The sequence below is a fragment of the Gavialis gangeticus genome, unplaced genomic scaffold, assembly GCF_001723915.1.
Source record: "Gavialis gangeticus isolate Ggan-Ray unplaced genomic scaffold, GavGan_comp1, whole genome shotgun sequence".
Lineage (NCBI taxonomy): Eukaryota > Metazoa > Chordata > Crocodylia > Gavialidae > Gavialis > Gavialis gangeticus.
This window is the reverse complement of record NW_017729029.1, coordinates 16137038-16152045: the sequence shown is the minus strand read 5'-3', so window position 1 is coordinate 16152045 and position 15008 is coordinate 16137038. Positions and strand designations below refer to the sequence as shown.

Below are 15008 nucleotides of genomic sequence, written 5' to 3'. Positions count from 1 at the left end.
TTTTCAGTCAAACTCCTGTTTGATTAAAGAAACTTGGAATAGCAATGTAGTAATAGTGCATTTAACTACATACATCTATATTTACATTTTTTATTTCTTAGAGAGAGGTGAAGGAGGAGAATCTAGTTTCATCTAGTAGGGTTGTTTTTGTGGGTGGTGGAGGGTGTTGAGTAGTTGCAGCGGTGCAATTAGTGATCTACTAAAATGTGGTCTTTGGTCACCTTACTTTTGTGTCATCCCAGGGGCCAGGTTCTACCACCAATTTTATGTGGACATTTCTGCATTAGCATCTGCCTTAGTACTTCCTACTGGAACACTGTCAAGGCCAAAATAGACATTCATGGTGGAGCTGCAGGAAGACTGTGTGGGTGGGTGGGTGCGCATGGAAAAAAATTGTGTTTGAACTAAATGCAAATTTGTCAATATTTCTTAGAGAGAAATTGAGCTCTGGTCCAACAACGTGTCTTGATATTATGTTGAACATCTTGAATGAACAGAGAAGAAAAGCTAAGCAGGACTTACCCATAAGCCAGAAGTATGGTGGGAGTTCTCCATTTAAGGAATAACGTGGTGGTTAGGGATAAAGTTTCCATTCCCATCTCTGCCTGGTGGGATTTGAACTCCCATTGTCAGCCTCTCAAGTAGCCTACAGAGTTGTTCTCCATGGCTTAAGAAACATTAGTTTATATGCTGTATACCAGGGGGACCATCTGGAGAGGCCCACCCTTGGAATAGTCTGGGTTTGGGAGGTGGCAGCTCGTGGTTCAGATGCCTGCTCTGATTCAGGGCAGATGTTGATTTGCACATAGGTTTTCCTCTTGTTGGGTGAGTACCCAGACCCAAGGCTGAGCTGAGCTTTTTTGCCGGAGTGGTTCCACTAACGTTAAATATTCAGAGAGAGAGAGTGGCTATATAATCCTGGTTAGGAATCATATTGGGGAAGCTGGACGTTTGGATTCCAGTCCCTTCCCCAGTGAAAGGTTAAGTACAAGGTGAAACAGCGTCAACAGGACAGACTGAAAGCACCCCACCCCAAAACAGCCTATTCTGTCATAAATTGGGTACTCTCCCGAGTATGTAAAACATGTTCAAACCCCTTTAGATAGAGAAGAGAATTATACTGTACTCTCCCATATCCTAGCATTAGCATGCTCACTACCAGGTTATGGGGAAAGGGGAAACCATCAGCACCAGGACTGTGTTGTGAATACATCCCCTACCTCCTGTTTTTCTTCTGCAGAAATTGCATAGTGAAAATGCTTAGGTTGGTGAATATCTTCAAGTCGACCAAACCTGGTGGACTGTCCCTGTTTCCAAGAATAGCTTGTTTGACTAAAAAGTATTGTCCAGCTCTGCTTCATTACGTGGTGCATTCAGGCACAGCGAAGGTGCTCTTTACCCAGCATATTAAGCTGAAGCAAAGCTGTCACGACAAAGCTTTTGCCAAGAGAGCAAATGCATAAAAATATCTGCTTCATAGGTTTTATAGCTGACCTTCTGGAACTTAACTTTTTATTGTCTTCCCTTATGCAGCACTGCGTATGATTGGAAGCATTGTGTAGCTTTTCCGAGACATGGGATGTTTGGCGGGAAGGGACTTTTGGAGGGTGGCAGTGCTGAAGGAGGTCTGGAGGTGACAGTGGCCAAGTGTTAATATGGAAGACACGGGGGTGTCTACATGTGTATTTATATGCACTTAAACTTAATGCGCCTTGCATTAAGGCGATTTGGGCACACGTCTACACGTGGACGTGCTAATGCGCATTAAGCAGCATTACATTTCAGCATGAATAGTTAACTTGCATCAGTGCAGGTGCAGATGCGCTAATGCATATTAACATGGTGTCTGTCTATTGACACACACCACATTAATGTGCATTTGCGCATCTACACATACACTAATATGACTTAGCTATTCACATCTAAATTTAATGCTCCTTAATGCGTGTTAGCACATCTACCATCCCCAGCTAGATCATCCCAGCCAAAGCTTTGTCAAGGCCTGACTAGACAAAGCTTTGCCTGGGATGATCTAGTTGGGGCTGGTCCTGCTTGGAGCAGGGGTTTGGACTAGATGTCCAAAGGTCCCTTCCAGCCCTCATTTTCTATGATTTCTTACTCTTTTGAGTGCGTGAAAGGGAACATGGAAAAACCAGCTTGATGGGAAGGATTTGTGAAACAGAGACTGTTTTGCTTCAAACTGGCATCTAGAATAGCTGTGTGATTCCTGCCTGTGAGAATGAAGGAAGTGAGAGCAAAGAGCTGGGTAATGTCTGAACTGAACAGGAAACTTTGAAAAAGGTGGAGTTTGTAGGAAAGCCTTACAGACATCCCTAATAATCCATGTTACCCTTTTGCAGCATTGTTCAAACTAAAACTTAAGAGTATTTGCCTGCCTTTCTTTATGCTTGTAATCCTGGGTGTTCCTTCTTTGAGTTGGGTAGCTTGTGATGAGTTTTCAAAAGAGAGAGCATACATTATCCTAACACTTATCTAACACTTTTCCTTCTAGTTAATTCTTTCATTAATAAAGCTGGATTTTTATATACAGCAACAAAGCAGTTTAAAGTGTTTTTTTCACTGAAAGATAAAGCCAGGTGGGTTTCTTTTTTCATTCTTATATTGCCATAGTCCAATCCTCTCTCATTGGTGATTTGTAGGGATAAACCGAAGTCATTTTATCTGGGGGTCTTTAGAGGAGGGTAAAATCCTGAACTCATGTTTTTTTTTCTCAAACCCCTGTAGTCTGTAATGTTTCAAATAGGTGAGTAGCTTAGAGGACATCAAAAACACCCTGCCTTGTTTAAAACCCTATTCTCTACTGCATGTTTCCAAATCTCTTGTGCTGTTTTACTTGCCTAAATCTTGTGGTTGAATGTATATGTATATATTCACATGGCAGCCTTAAAGTACTAAAGTGTTGCATACTGTTGAGGCCAGAGCGATGAACCCACGTTGATTCAGATCACCGTTGCCCTCTTTTTAACATTTTAATTATAGCCTTTATTATATGGTGCCACTCCTGACTTGATACATTTGGAGCCAAAAAATCTAGTTTTGGCCTACATATTGTGCCTGACTTTATTCAGCAGCTGTGTAGTACTGTTTTTATAGCCTGTTTGAAGGGCAGAACTGTATAGAGGGGTCCTCCAAGGATACCGATTAGGCATAGCAGCACCTAAACCGCTTTCATCTTAACCACTTAACCAAAGCAAGAGAGCTCAGTCTGCAACATCAGTATGCCCCCAAAATTCCTGGGTGCCAGATCATTAGGCATACATTAGGTCTTGCACAAATGGGCCTATAGCTCCCTCACTGACATTTGTTTTAAACCTCAGCACCCTGTTGGATTCTGTCCCCAGTGGAGGAGATGACAAGGTAATAGATGCTTTAAACAAAGCCAGGGAGTAGGGACGGGTACCCAAAAGCTTTGCCTGCTACTGGAGAAATCCAGTATCCTCTGGGCTAATGGAGAGTTTTTGTATTGAGATGAATAGGATGCTATTTTAACATGCCTGTTTTGGCCCTAGCAAGACCTCACTGCTTAGTTGCTGGTGAAGGAGCAAGTTAAACAGGGCCTTGCTTGAGGTTGCCTGAGGGTTACCTCTTGTTTGTTTTAGTCTGAAGCAGCAAGTGATGCACGGACTTGTGTTACTGGTGCCTTGGACTTGCTGAGGTTTCCAGAAGTCTTAAAAGGCACTGTAGCCAGTCAAGGTGATCCCTTTTTAATAACCCCCTGAGCTTGTGCTGCCTAAGGATACAGCAGCGGTAACCATCTCCTACATGCAGCCCAGCTCAGAGGTCTGGAGGCATCAGCATTTACTTTGTATTGGCCAGGTGCCAAACACAGGAATTAACTCGGTTGCTGTTCTTTGATTGATTGAAAATGACAAATAACTCCATTTATTGTTAAGCTGGTATGGGAATTTCCTGGGGTTAGATTTAGAAAGTACAGAAGAGAGCCCACAAGCCATTTTATAAGCTCAATAATGAATTCATTCAAAACCAGAAGGTGGTGTTTCGGTGCACGTTACAGCTTGGGAGAGCTCCACTTCAGACTACCTAGGCCTATTCTGGAAGATTATGCACCCTGAGAAGAAAAAGATGCACTGGTTTCTTCACATCTGTCAGCATTATCCCTCCCTCTGGAAATTGTTTTAAAAAAATGTTGGTCTTTAAAGAAACATTGAAATATTCTTGTAAAAGAAAGCAAGGAAGAAGCAGCAGGGCTCCAGTGACCTGGATATTTGGGTTCGTGTCACCACTGCAGCATAACCTTACGTTGTAATAAGGTGTGGCCCTCTCGACAGGACGCTGAGATTTGGGTTGCCAGCCCTCCAGGATTGTCCTGGAGTCTCCAGGAATTAAATATAAATCTCCAGGGGGCTGCTGAGAGTCACCTGGGAGACAAATGATAGGGCATTCATTCAAATAAATATTAAATGTTGAATCCAATTTATACAGCAGTGGGTTTTTAAACTGTAAGAGTAATGTGCATTTGCCTTCCTGATGTGAAGTCTATGCACCATAATCCGTAACTGATATACGGCGGTATGTGGGCACGTTGGCTTTGTGTGTCGCGGGCCAGTTGGCGTCCTGGAAACCTCCTGGAATAGATTCATAGATGTAGGGTCGGGGGGGACCTGAGCAGATCATCTAGTCCGACCCCCTGCCCTGGGCAGGGATGTATACAGGGCTCGTATGACCCTGACAAGTTTAAGCTCAAATGACCCCAGCTAGGTAGTTATCAAGCTGAGTTGGAAACCCTACGTGAGATGGGAATTGGAGACATGGGTTTCCTTCCTCATTCTGCCGGCCAATTACTCCATGACCTTGGGAAAGTTGTCTTCATTGTGCCTCATTTTCTCCATCTATAAAATGGGGATGCTGTCCCTTGCTGGCCTTTCTAAGGAAATATGGATGAAAACAAACGCCACTTATTACCCTATGGTGATCTATAGATATCAGCTGTCAGAGCAAAGTCAGAGCCTCTGAAATGTGTCTGTTTTGTCTTTGATAAACAGATATGGCAATGTTAGCTTTTATCACATTCGTTGTTCCCTGAGATGCACTGAAACACTGTTGTTGAGCCTAGTGCTTCTCTGACCGGGGTCCAAGCTGGGTAGAGGAGTTGCCAGCGGTCCGCAGAGAGCAAGCTGTTCATCTTTGGGACGTCATCCAGTTCTCAAACATGTGGCCCACATATTATGTACTAGGTGTAGTATTCTTGGAACGACATGATCCACATCGAGAGGTCTTGGAAATCTTTGATGGGCGAGTTCTACAACAATAAAAACGGTACAGGTTTCGCTTGCTTTATGCGGGTTCTGTATGTGCAAATTTGCTCTTATTTGATGACCCTTTTCATACCCCAAATTCATTATATGCAAGGTAAATTCACTCTTAGGTGATTGGTGTGGTGGAAGCTCGCAGTCAGCTGCTTTGGATGGTGCATGGTGGGAGTGACGCGCACCAAAATAGTCTCCCACGTGGATGTGTTCTCCTTGCTCATTGTCTGTGACACGTGTTTCTGGAGTTGCCGTCCCCGTTATGGTAACATTCACCACCACCCTGTGCATGTGTGTACTGTCTGCTGTTAGTAAGTACCAAAATTGTCTGGTAAAAGTGGTAGAAATGGGTCCGGGGTTCAAGACAGTCGAGGTCTTGGAATGTATCCCTATTTGTTACATTGTAAAGCAGGCTCCCTTTATGCGAATTTGGGTTATGTGCCATTTTCCAGGAACACATGTACAGCACACAGCGAGGGAAACCTGTATGCGCCTTTTGGCTTGCGATAGCAGGGAATGCAGTAGCGAAATGGTTAATCGAGAAGCGATGGCTCATACATATCAATCTTGGCAATTTTCCTGTCTCTGGCGCTGCTGCATTTGCTTGTTTTCTCTTTTGGAGGCAGCTGGCACGGACGGCGAGTCAAAGAATTTGAGGAGTAAAGCAAAATGCCAAGGGAGTCGATTACAGTCCAAACATTTAACGTTGCATTAGCAGCAGCTGCATTCGGGGCTGCTTCTCTCTTGGCCTACTTGCGATTTAATCTTGGCACTAGGTGGGGAGAGGGAAGAAACTGTAATAGAAATTCGGTTTTTGTCCCTCATGGACAGTAAATAGAAATCAGCAGCTAGGCTGAGAGTTGCGAGCAGCACAGTAACCTCAGGGGTGGATGGGAGGGAAGAAGGGGGCATGCATTTTTTCATAGGGCATCAATGACTGTTTTCCCACTGTCACCCTGCCTTGAATTTCGATGTCCTGGGGGGTTCTTGTGCCCCAGTTGGAGATGAATCAGGGTTTGTGCGTCCGTTGCATGCAGTGATGTCGCCTTTCTCTCCCTGTGGGTACTTGATAAACTCTTCGCTAATTATATTTGAGATAAAATGTGTATATTTGACATAAAGTGCGTGGACACCCTTTGGTACTGGTAGGTGTGTGTATAATTCAGAAATGTATTTTCTCTTTATTATTTAGCAAATAGCCTCTCTGCCATCGGTACAGCTCACTCTCTAGCGGAGCCATGAAATGCTGCATGCTTTTAGTTGAAGGAATTGGCTTGTAACCCGTGGAAAACACACGAGGGGAGCTGCAGTGATGTTAACATGTTGTGAAGGCCCTTGTACCGAATATAGGAGAACACGGGATTAAAAATCTGAACATTCACAACCGTCTGAAAATGCCGAGGTGTGGCGATGGAGCAAACATCGGCCTGCGGTTTCTTACGGTAGCTTATTAATTTCAGCCCCTGAGAGCACACGATTGTTAAGTTAGCCGTGGCAGAGTGACTGCAAGCAGCCTGTTGTCGCAACACGCTATTGCTCTGAACACCATCTAAATGCAGATATATTAATTTGGCCCTCTCGCAGGGCTTTTCCATTTGTGTTCTGCAGAATATTTTCGCCTGTAATCCACTCGGACAGTCTGGTAAACTGCAGAAATCGTCCCTGACATAGCAATAATATGCAGTCTGCCTGGCTCGAGGCCATCAGATAGCAAAGCCTAGTACTGCGCTGTTCTCAGTCCCGGTGTTAGAGTGCACTTTGTCACTGTCGAGAAGTCTGACTTATCAACAGCTGCAATGAAGCTGGCAGTGACTGCTTTACCTGCTACTTAGCGTCTGGGGTCGTGGCAAGCTTTCCTTCCTTTGCAGCGTGTTGTTCGGAGTTGGGAGGTCTTGTCTCGCTTTCCGGGTTGGAGCTGGCAAGGAGCTTCCTTGATGAATAAAAGTAGCGGGTGCCAAAAGGAGTTCGCTAGCAAACGCACTTGTCTGGATGCAAGGGGCTGTTTTTTCACACTGCAGCCCTTTTTGGCACACGGCAAAGCCCAAATGCAGCAGTGAGTACTTCAAGAGTTTGCAAAGGAAGAGGCAGTGACATCCAAATTCCTGGTAAAATGTGTCTGGGCGATTAGCCATGGTGATGGCACGGTACTGCCCTGTACGTTGGACCTTGAGTGCCCAGCTACGTTGCATTTCTGTTTCTTTACACCAGTGGTTTTCAACCTGTTGTCTGTGGGGTCCGGAAAAGATGACTGGGATCAATCAAAAGTATATGGACACCCACACTTAAAATTCACAGGGGTCTGCACCTCCACTCAAAATTTCTGTAGGGGTTCGCACCTCCAGTTTAAAAACTGCACGTCCAGTACGGTTTAAAAATCCACTGGACTACTGTATAAATCGGATTCAATATTTAATATCTATTTTATTTCATTTGAAATTTGTTAGGGGTCTGCAAATGAAACAAGGTTGAAAACCATTGCTCTATACCTTATTGTGGGGGCAGGGGAGATGGAGTGGGGGGAAAGTATGTGCTAAAAAGTCTAAAATAAAATCCTTTGGTAAAGCTGGAAGAACAAAATTTTACCTGGCTGAAGCTAGATCATGTTGTCTGTATCAAATTGACTTTGGTATGTGATCAATACTCATTCTGAGAACACGGTTTGCTTTAGCAGCCTAAAGAGCTCACTGAGTTGTCTCACAAGTGACTGACAAGCCTCGGAAAAGGTCAGGCCACCTCAGTATCCATCGGTAATGCAGTAGCCTGACATGGCAAGTACCTGAAAAATTGCAGGTCAAGTGTTCAGCATCATGCAGTGGTCCTGAAGCTAATCGCAGATGCACAGCATAGATCACTGAGCGCCTGGTCTGCATTCATAACGCGGAAGGGATTTTTCAAGCGACTGGTTGCATGGGGCCAGACAACAAGAGTGCAGAGTCTGGTGCAGGATAGGCGTCCAGGCTCCATTTGGGAGATGGATGAGTTCATTTGTTTAGAAGAAAACACCTTGGTCATTTTCCCCTTCCTCCCCCAACTGTTGTCAGTCCAGCCATGGGTGTGCAATCTCTGATAGATGGATGCACCATATGCAGCGTGCCTGAAAAAGTCTCCCAGATAAGGTGCTAGTTGTCATCTGTACAAAGCCAAAGAAATCATATAGTCCCTACGGAGAATGCCCATGGACATCTGTCTGATAATGCCTGAATTTTTAATAGAAAAAAGTATCCTGGCACTGGCCTAATTTGGGGGGGTGAGTGGTGGATGAAATCCCACAGGTGTTTTTATTAAGAGTTTGTAAAACTATAGCACCAAGTTTATGGGGATTGCCCATACGGGCTAGGCCTCAGCTGTGGGACATCCCGACTCCATGGACCTATCTGTTCAAATCTCTTTGAGGTTGACTTGCTCCTTCCTTCTTCCACAGTAGATAAATTGAGCCTCTGGCCATTCACTGCTTCTGAGTTTTCAGACCAACCTTTGATAGCCAAGCCTGCCTGGTTTGCCTGGTTTTTTCACAGAGTAGGCAAAGTATATGGCAACTAAGTCTCTTATCATTGACATTCAAATATTTTGTGGACCAGTTTCAACAATTTCGATTTGATTTTTTGTAATCAAGTAGAAATTGTCTTTTGATCAATTTCTCGTGGTTTGGTTTGGACATTTTCGAGACAAAGTTCCACTGTTGTGGATGAAAAATGACTTTGTGTAGACTTTTAAGCTGATATATATATTAATTAGAAAATGGACCAAATGTGGGGGGGGGGAACCTTTTGATCAATGTGAAATGAATTTCTGTAGAGGTTTAATTTGTGACTGGTTTTTTTTTTCCATAGAAGAATTTTTGCAATCTTGAGGATTTTTGTGGGACAAGGGAACATTTTCTGTTCCACGATGGGTTCTTATGCCCCTGACATCAGAAGCTAGGTCAATATTTCACTCGCTTTGACCCAAGAGACTGTTTTGAAGGTAGAGCTCTCTGAAATTGCTTGATTATTATGCAGGCCTTCTTTCTCTTCCCATTGCCTGAACATATCCAGACCATATATTATATAACATTAGAAAGGTGCCCTTTCATTGGAAGGCATAAAGTTAGATCCTTTTTCTGCATAGATCACACAGCTTTCTCCCGTAGGAAATGGCCCTTGAGAAATGCTTTTTCTTTTTAACTTCATCAAGTCTTCCAGCGGATATTAATTTCTGGATGAAACAGGACTCTCCTCCTCACTGTTGCTTGAAACGAGAGAGACAGATTTGATTATGCCCCTCATTTTCTGTCTGCCTTAAATAATTCATGTACGCCAAAATGCTGAAGTCCTCTTCATGCTTGAGAGCCAAAGACTAACTTATTGCTCTGGCCCACCGCAGCGTCACAGCTGCCTTAGCAACCATCACCCAGACATTCACAACCTTCTTAATTGGGCTTTAGAAACCTGTGAATTAAATATGAACCTTTAATTAGTTATTTAGCATCTAGCCGAAATTACTGTAGTGGGGAGCCGTGGATAGGAGTTGAGGTTTAACCCAGTCTCACTTTTCCTTGTCCCGGACTTGGCTTGCGTCTCGCTGTGTTGTTGAACCATGTTTATTAGACCCCGCTGTCTCGGCGAGGCGCAGCCTACTGTCAGCCTGATGTGGGAGCTCGCTTTTGGCATATTTAATAAGAGCAGAATAAAGATGAATGTCGAGTGAGAGAATTACGGATGCGGCGTTGAAGTTGTTGCTGGTGTTTTTATGCAGGCTGTTTTTCAAGTGTAACCTGTTTCAAGAGGGACGATTATTGAATAAGAAGGGGTGTGTGAAGGGGCTGGGGGTGGTAGGGGGCTGCGAAGGTCCTGCCTGCCTTACCTTTGGTCCTCCAGGGTAGTTTTCAGCGAGCAAGCTTCTGCGTGGGGCTGGGTATGTCCAATGCCCACCGACCTGGGGTGAGCGGGGCTCGAGGCTCCCCTCAGCATCACTCGCTTGACCCCTGAGCGTGAGGCTCTCTTAGCTGCAGAAGTTGTGCTCGGCTAGAGGCTGACGGAAAATCTGCATTACGATCTCCCAGATAATTTACTTAGCTGGTTAATAGGGGGCCTGCTGGTCTGCAGATGCTGAATAATTTAGTAATTGCCTCGCTTGCATCTCCTGCCACAAATCCCAGAGCCCGTCTGTCCCCTGTGCTCGGGTGGAGCGGGGCAAGGGATCCTTCAGTCCTGCCTCCCTCCTGCTACGGTGGGGAGAAAGGCCAGACAGTCTAAATAATGCGGGATCTTGTTTGTCTTTCTTGCCCCCAGATTGCCACTGTGTCGGGAGTTGCATAGTTTCCCCCTGGCACTGGGCTCACGGTCTTGCTGTGGTTTTGCCATTCCCTCTGGAGCAGGAACCTCTCTCCTCCGGGGCCATCGCAGGTGTGACGGGAGCTAGCTGCCCCTCATTGCCTTGCATGCTGCAAGCAAGGCAGTGACGGCAGCACAGAGCGCACTGTGGGCTGCAAAACCTGCCCCGCAGCTGGGCAAGTACCCAAGTCGCAACTCTCCTATGAAATACGAACTTTCATTTCTACCCAGGAGAACTTTTACAGTCTTTTCTCCTATGCCTGAAGAAGGGTGTTTGTGCCAGAAAGCTTGCAATTAAAAACTTTTTAAAAATTAAACCTTTTTTTTTTTTGCAAAAATCCATTTGGTCTAATAAAAGAGATCTCTTCTAGCATGAGTTCTGATTCCTTTAGTCTGTTGTAACACCAGGACCAGACCTCATCACAAACATGGCCAAGGGTCTTATCTCCCCATGAGGGCCACTGTTGGCCTCTCTTGTAACAAGGATCCTGAGAGCAGCACTGGACCCTCTCCCTTGGCTACCTCCTCTATGTAGGAATGGGTGTAGTGTGGGTGAGACTTGCTTCCTGGCAATTGTCCTGGGGTTGGCAGGCAGCCCGGACGTGGCCAATTCAACACCGTCGGTCCCTGGGGGTTGCAGCATTCACAGCCCGGCGGCTGCCAAACCTCTGTCAAGCATGGCAGACGCTCCTCTATTTACACCTCGACGCAGCCAAATGAGGAGACACAAGCATCCTTCTGTCTCATCACCTGCTGCCAGGGAGCAGCGCGGGAGCTGCGGCTTTCCGGAGCGGCGAGCGGTGACCAGATCCTGCATCTGGTGGTGGCGGCGTGCAGCGATGCCCTGACTCTTGGGATGTTCCTCCTTAAATGCATTTATGACTCCTGGCTTTTTTTGACTTTGTCAGGCTGTGGATGAAACCAGTTTCTGGGTCTCTAAAGCCTGCTTCCTCTGTCTGCCATATTCTTGGCCTGTTTTATATTGCAAACTTCAGTGCTGGTATTTTCAACTCTGCCCTTCCCCAAAATCACAGTCATGCTGCAATATTCTTGGAGGAGCACATACATCCCAGGATAGGGTCGGGGGCAAGGAGGCAAAGTGAAGTCTATTATAGACCAATATACAGGAATAAATAAGTGAGCCCTTACAAGTATCAATCTAGGCTGATTTACTACAGCTGGATTTATATTGATGCCCTTTTACTGGAATATCTGGTAGAGGAACACACTCATTACATTTCTAAAAGCTCCATTGTTTAATGCATCAGCGTAACATATTGTGGGCTTGACGGGAGGCTTTTCATTTTGAGGATGCAAAATAAATACATTTGGCTTTTCCCCAGGTTCACAACAGTTCCATGTGGAATTGGCTTTCTCAACTAGAAATAGCTGAAAAGCAGGAGGTATTTAAAGCCAGTTGGAGAGTATGTTTGCCGAATGAAGCGGCGGTGTTTAAAGAAGGATTGAGTGAGTTTGGTTTGATCCATTTTAGTCCGGCGCTCGCTACTTAAGCAGACCTTGCACACTTCACCGTGGTATTGCATAGTGAGGTTTCCATTCTGGAAGTCGGTGACAGCATTTGGGACCTTTCGCCTTTGTGACAGATGCCATTTGAATCCAGCTCGGTCCTAGACCGACATCCATGACCAGCGGACACCTGTATATGGTTGATAAGATAGCCACCTCCTATCCAGATGGAGAAAGTTGTCTCCAACATCTGGAGGTCATCTCAGAAGCAGCTGAAATGAATATGTATAGAGACCAGATTGGCCTTTTGTCCCTAAATGCATTTCCTCTGCAGTTGTGAGAGAGAGCAGAGAAGCTTGTCCCGCCACTAACTCGACAGCAACTTCGGTCCTGTCCTTCTGGCTGCTTCTGCAAGCTCTAAACATTTACTTAACATTTCCATGATGCATATATTTAAGTTTCCTTTTTCATCTTCTCCAGCTCATGGTTTCTTGATGGAGATGGCCGTGTAAATATTCGCAACCACAGAGCCTGGAAACTGAGGTGATAGCCAAGTGGCTAATTGTAAATGAAAGAAAGCCCCCTTTAAGCTGTGCCAGTCTATTCAAGTGATTCAGATTTGTCTGGTAGTGTGTGCGAGCATGCTTCAGTTCACTCTGTCACGGCGTATTGTGTGTTTGCACCAGCCGCAACGTTCAACTCTTGTTCGTTGTTCTTGGCACAGAGTTTGTTGTAAACCTTTGAGGTGGTCAGAAATGATGCAAATAAAAAAAAGGGGGGTGGAAAAATGCTCCCTCCATTTTAATGTTGGCCTGTGGGGCAGAGCCACGGATAGTAATTGGTGGAGAATTTCATCTGGGGAAAAAAAAGAAAAGTGGATTACAGAGGCCATCTGAACAATAAATAGCCTTATAATTGTAATGAATTGTGATGCCTTATAATTAGAGACTAGTATCTGCATTGCTTTAAAACTCAACAGATGCAAGGCAAATGGATGCTATTTTGTGGTAACAGAGTTAAAACCATTGATGGAATTGGCTTTACGGAGGTATAGAGAGAGCCATGCCAGATAAGGCCAAGGGGGTCAGTCCATCTCATTTGACTGTGGGTAGGACCGGCAAGTTCAAATGAAAACGCAACAAATCCTGCTGTAGGCAATTATGTATTAATTGCTCCATAGGATTAGTCTGCCCATGAATCTTATTGGCCAGAGGTTGCTGGATACTGGAAGCATTGGGGATTTGTATTCTTTCCAGTGGATTGTATTTCATCCTTTATAATGGAGCTGTGAACATGCTGCCGATACATATGTGCAGAGCTAAACCCCTCTCTTCAGTGATGTAGAATACGGCACTATGCAGTAATACTGTGCTGTAGTTATGCTGCATTTACTTGTGATATGCCACGTGTTGAATTTTTCTCAGCATCTAGACCTGCAAAACCTCATTCCCCTGGGTAATTTTAACTCAGGCTGGCATTGCTATTGATTTGAGTTGGACTTTTTGCACAAAGAACAGTTCGCAGGTAAGGTAAGGTCCCCTGAACCTGCTTCTTATTACTGTCTCCTTTAGCAGCTTATTGGAAAAAATATAATCGCTAATTTTGTATTTTTCCCCCCTATTTTACGGCTTTAGAGATGGAAACTTCTGCAGATTTATACATGTGGGTAATAGAGATCATGAGGCTTTCTCGTCTCAGTAGCTTCTTCCCTCAGGAACAGTATGTTATATGCAGCAAGTCTAGGAAATTATTTTAATTGGTCTTATGCGGACCTCCCCAGGATGAATGATTTGTCTGCCTTTTATTACTGCATTTCAACTTCATTACTTCATTTGTTACCTGTCATAAACGTGGAGGCAAGCAGGCCAGCATCTGTATGAGAGATGCGAAAGACTAGTCTCTTTTGTAAATCACGCTGGTGATGCTGAGCACTTTTATGCCGGTGATCTGAACTCTGGGGTAAACTGCTGCACAGCGCTTATAAAGCCTCACCCCACATTATAAAAGAGTTGCCAGCCCGTTCTGAGTGATGGGGCCGAAAGTCCTGGCCCGTCCACCAATGTTAAGTTATGGAAAATTAGGAGAGGAAAGATGCAGCTAGTAACTGGTCCTGTCTGCCCTATTGCTTGACCTAAACTCCTGGCTGCTAGCCAGCACTGAGCAGGTGTGGCAACATCCCTTAAGCTGATTCTCTGCCATGTCCATTTAAGAGAGCAAACCTTGTAGCAAGGCATGTTAGTGATAATGCAGATGCATGAGCTGCCTGCAAATCCACGTCCTGCTAGACCTACCTAATCCTACAGCCAACATATGCTGTTATTAATGGCTTCACTGTGCATTGTTGTTATCCTTTCCGCTCACCTACCAGTCTCACTCAACCTTTCTCTAGACGGATCATAACTCTAGGTGTTAAGTTTTAAAACAACGTATGTAAAATCTGTTGGGGAACTCATCTACTTCATTGTCTCTAGTAGTTAGCGAGGGGATATGATAGGGAGAACTGTGATTCATCTTCCCCCCCAGCTCTCAAAGACTTCCAAGGGTCCATAAGATGTTGGTTTTGTAGTCACCCAAATATATAGAAGCTAGGCTAGATTTGGCTTGTCCTTTGTAAAGGAGTGGAAAGCAGACTGGTTGACTTGTGGGGGCCGGCTCTGAAGTGCTGCTCTTCCAAGCATTACCAGGTCTCCCAAAAATGCTGCGAGCACAGGGAAGTCATGTTGATGGTTAACGGTGATATTGTTCTGCAGTTGCCAGCTGAACCAGCAAGGTCAAACAGGTGATATCCTATGGAGGTGAAACCCTCCACTTGCACTTACGTTGCCCTCACCTGTTCAGTCCCAAGCCAGGAATCCTTTTTTTGGGTGTTGACAAGCAGCAACGTTGAGGTTGGCTGGTTTCCCTCTTCTCTGATTGCACGCAGACCAGTCTCTGCCCCAGC

The 15008-nt window shown here is 45.0% G+C and overlaps 1 protein-coding gene across 4 annotated transcripts in view; it reads left to right on the top strand.

Moving 5' to 3' along the window:
- The window catches only part of FGF13 (fibroblast growth factor 13), a 511145-nt gene that overhangs the window by 240192 nt on the left and 255945 nt on the right, over positions 1 to 15008 (top strand). The window contains exon 1 of one of the 4 annotated variants that reach the window (XM_019521339.1): positions 13284 to 13596. The exons of the other annotated variants lie outside the window; for them this stretch is intronic. The gene's annotated coding sequence lies outside the window, so the exon portion shown is untranslated. Of the gene's footprint in view, positions 1 to 13283; positions 13597 to 15008 lie in introns of those variants that run through there. 4 annotated transcript variants of the gene reach the window in all.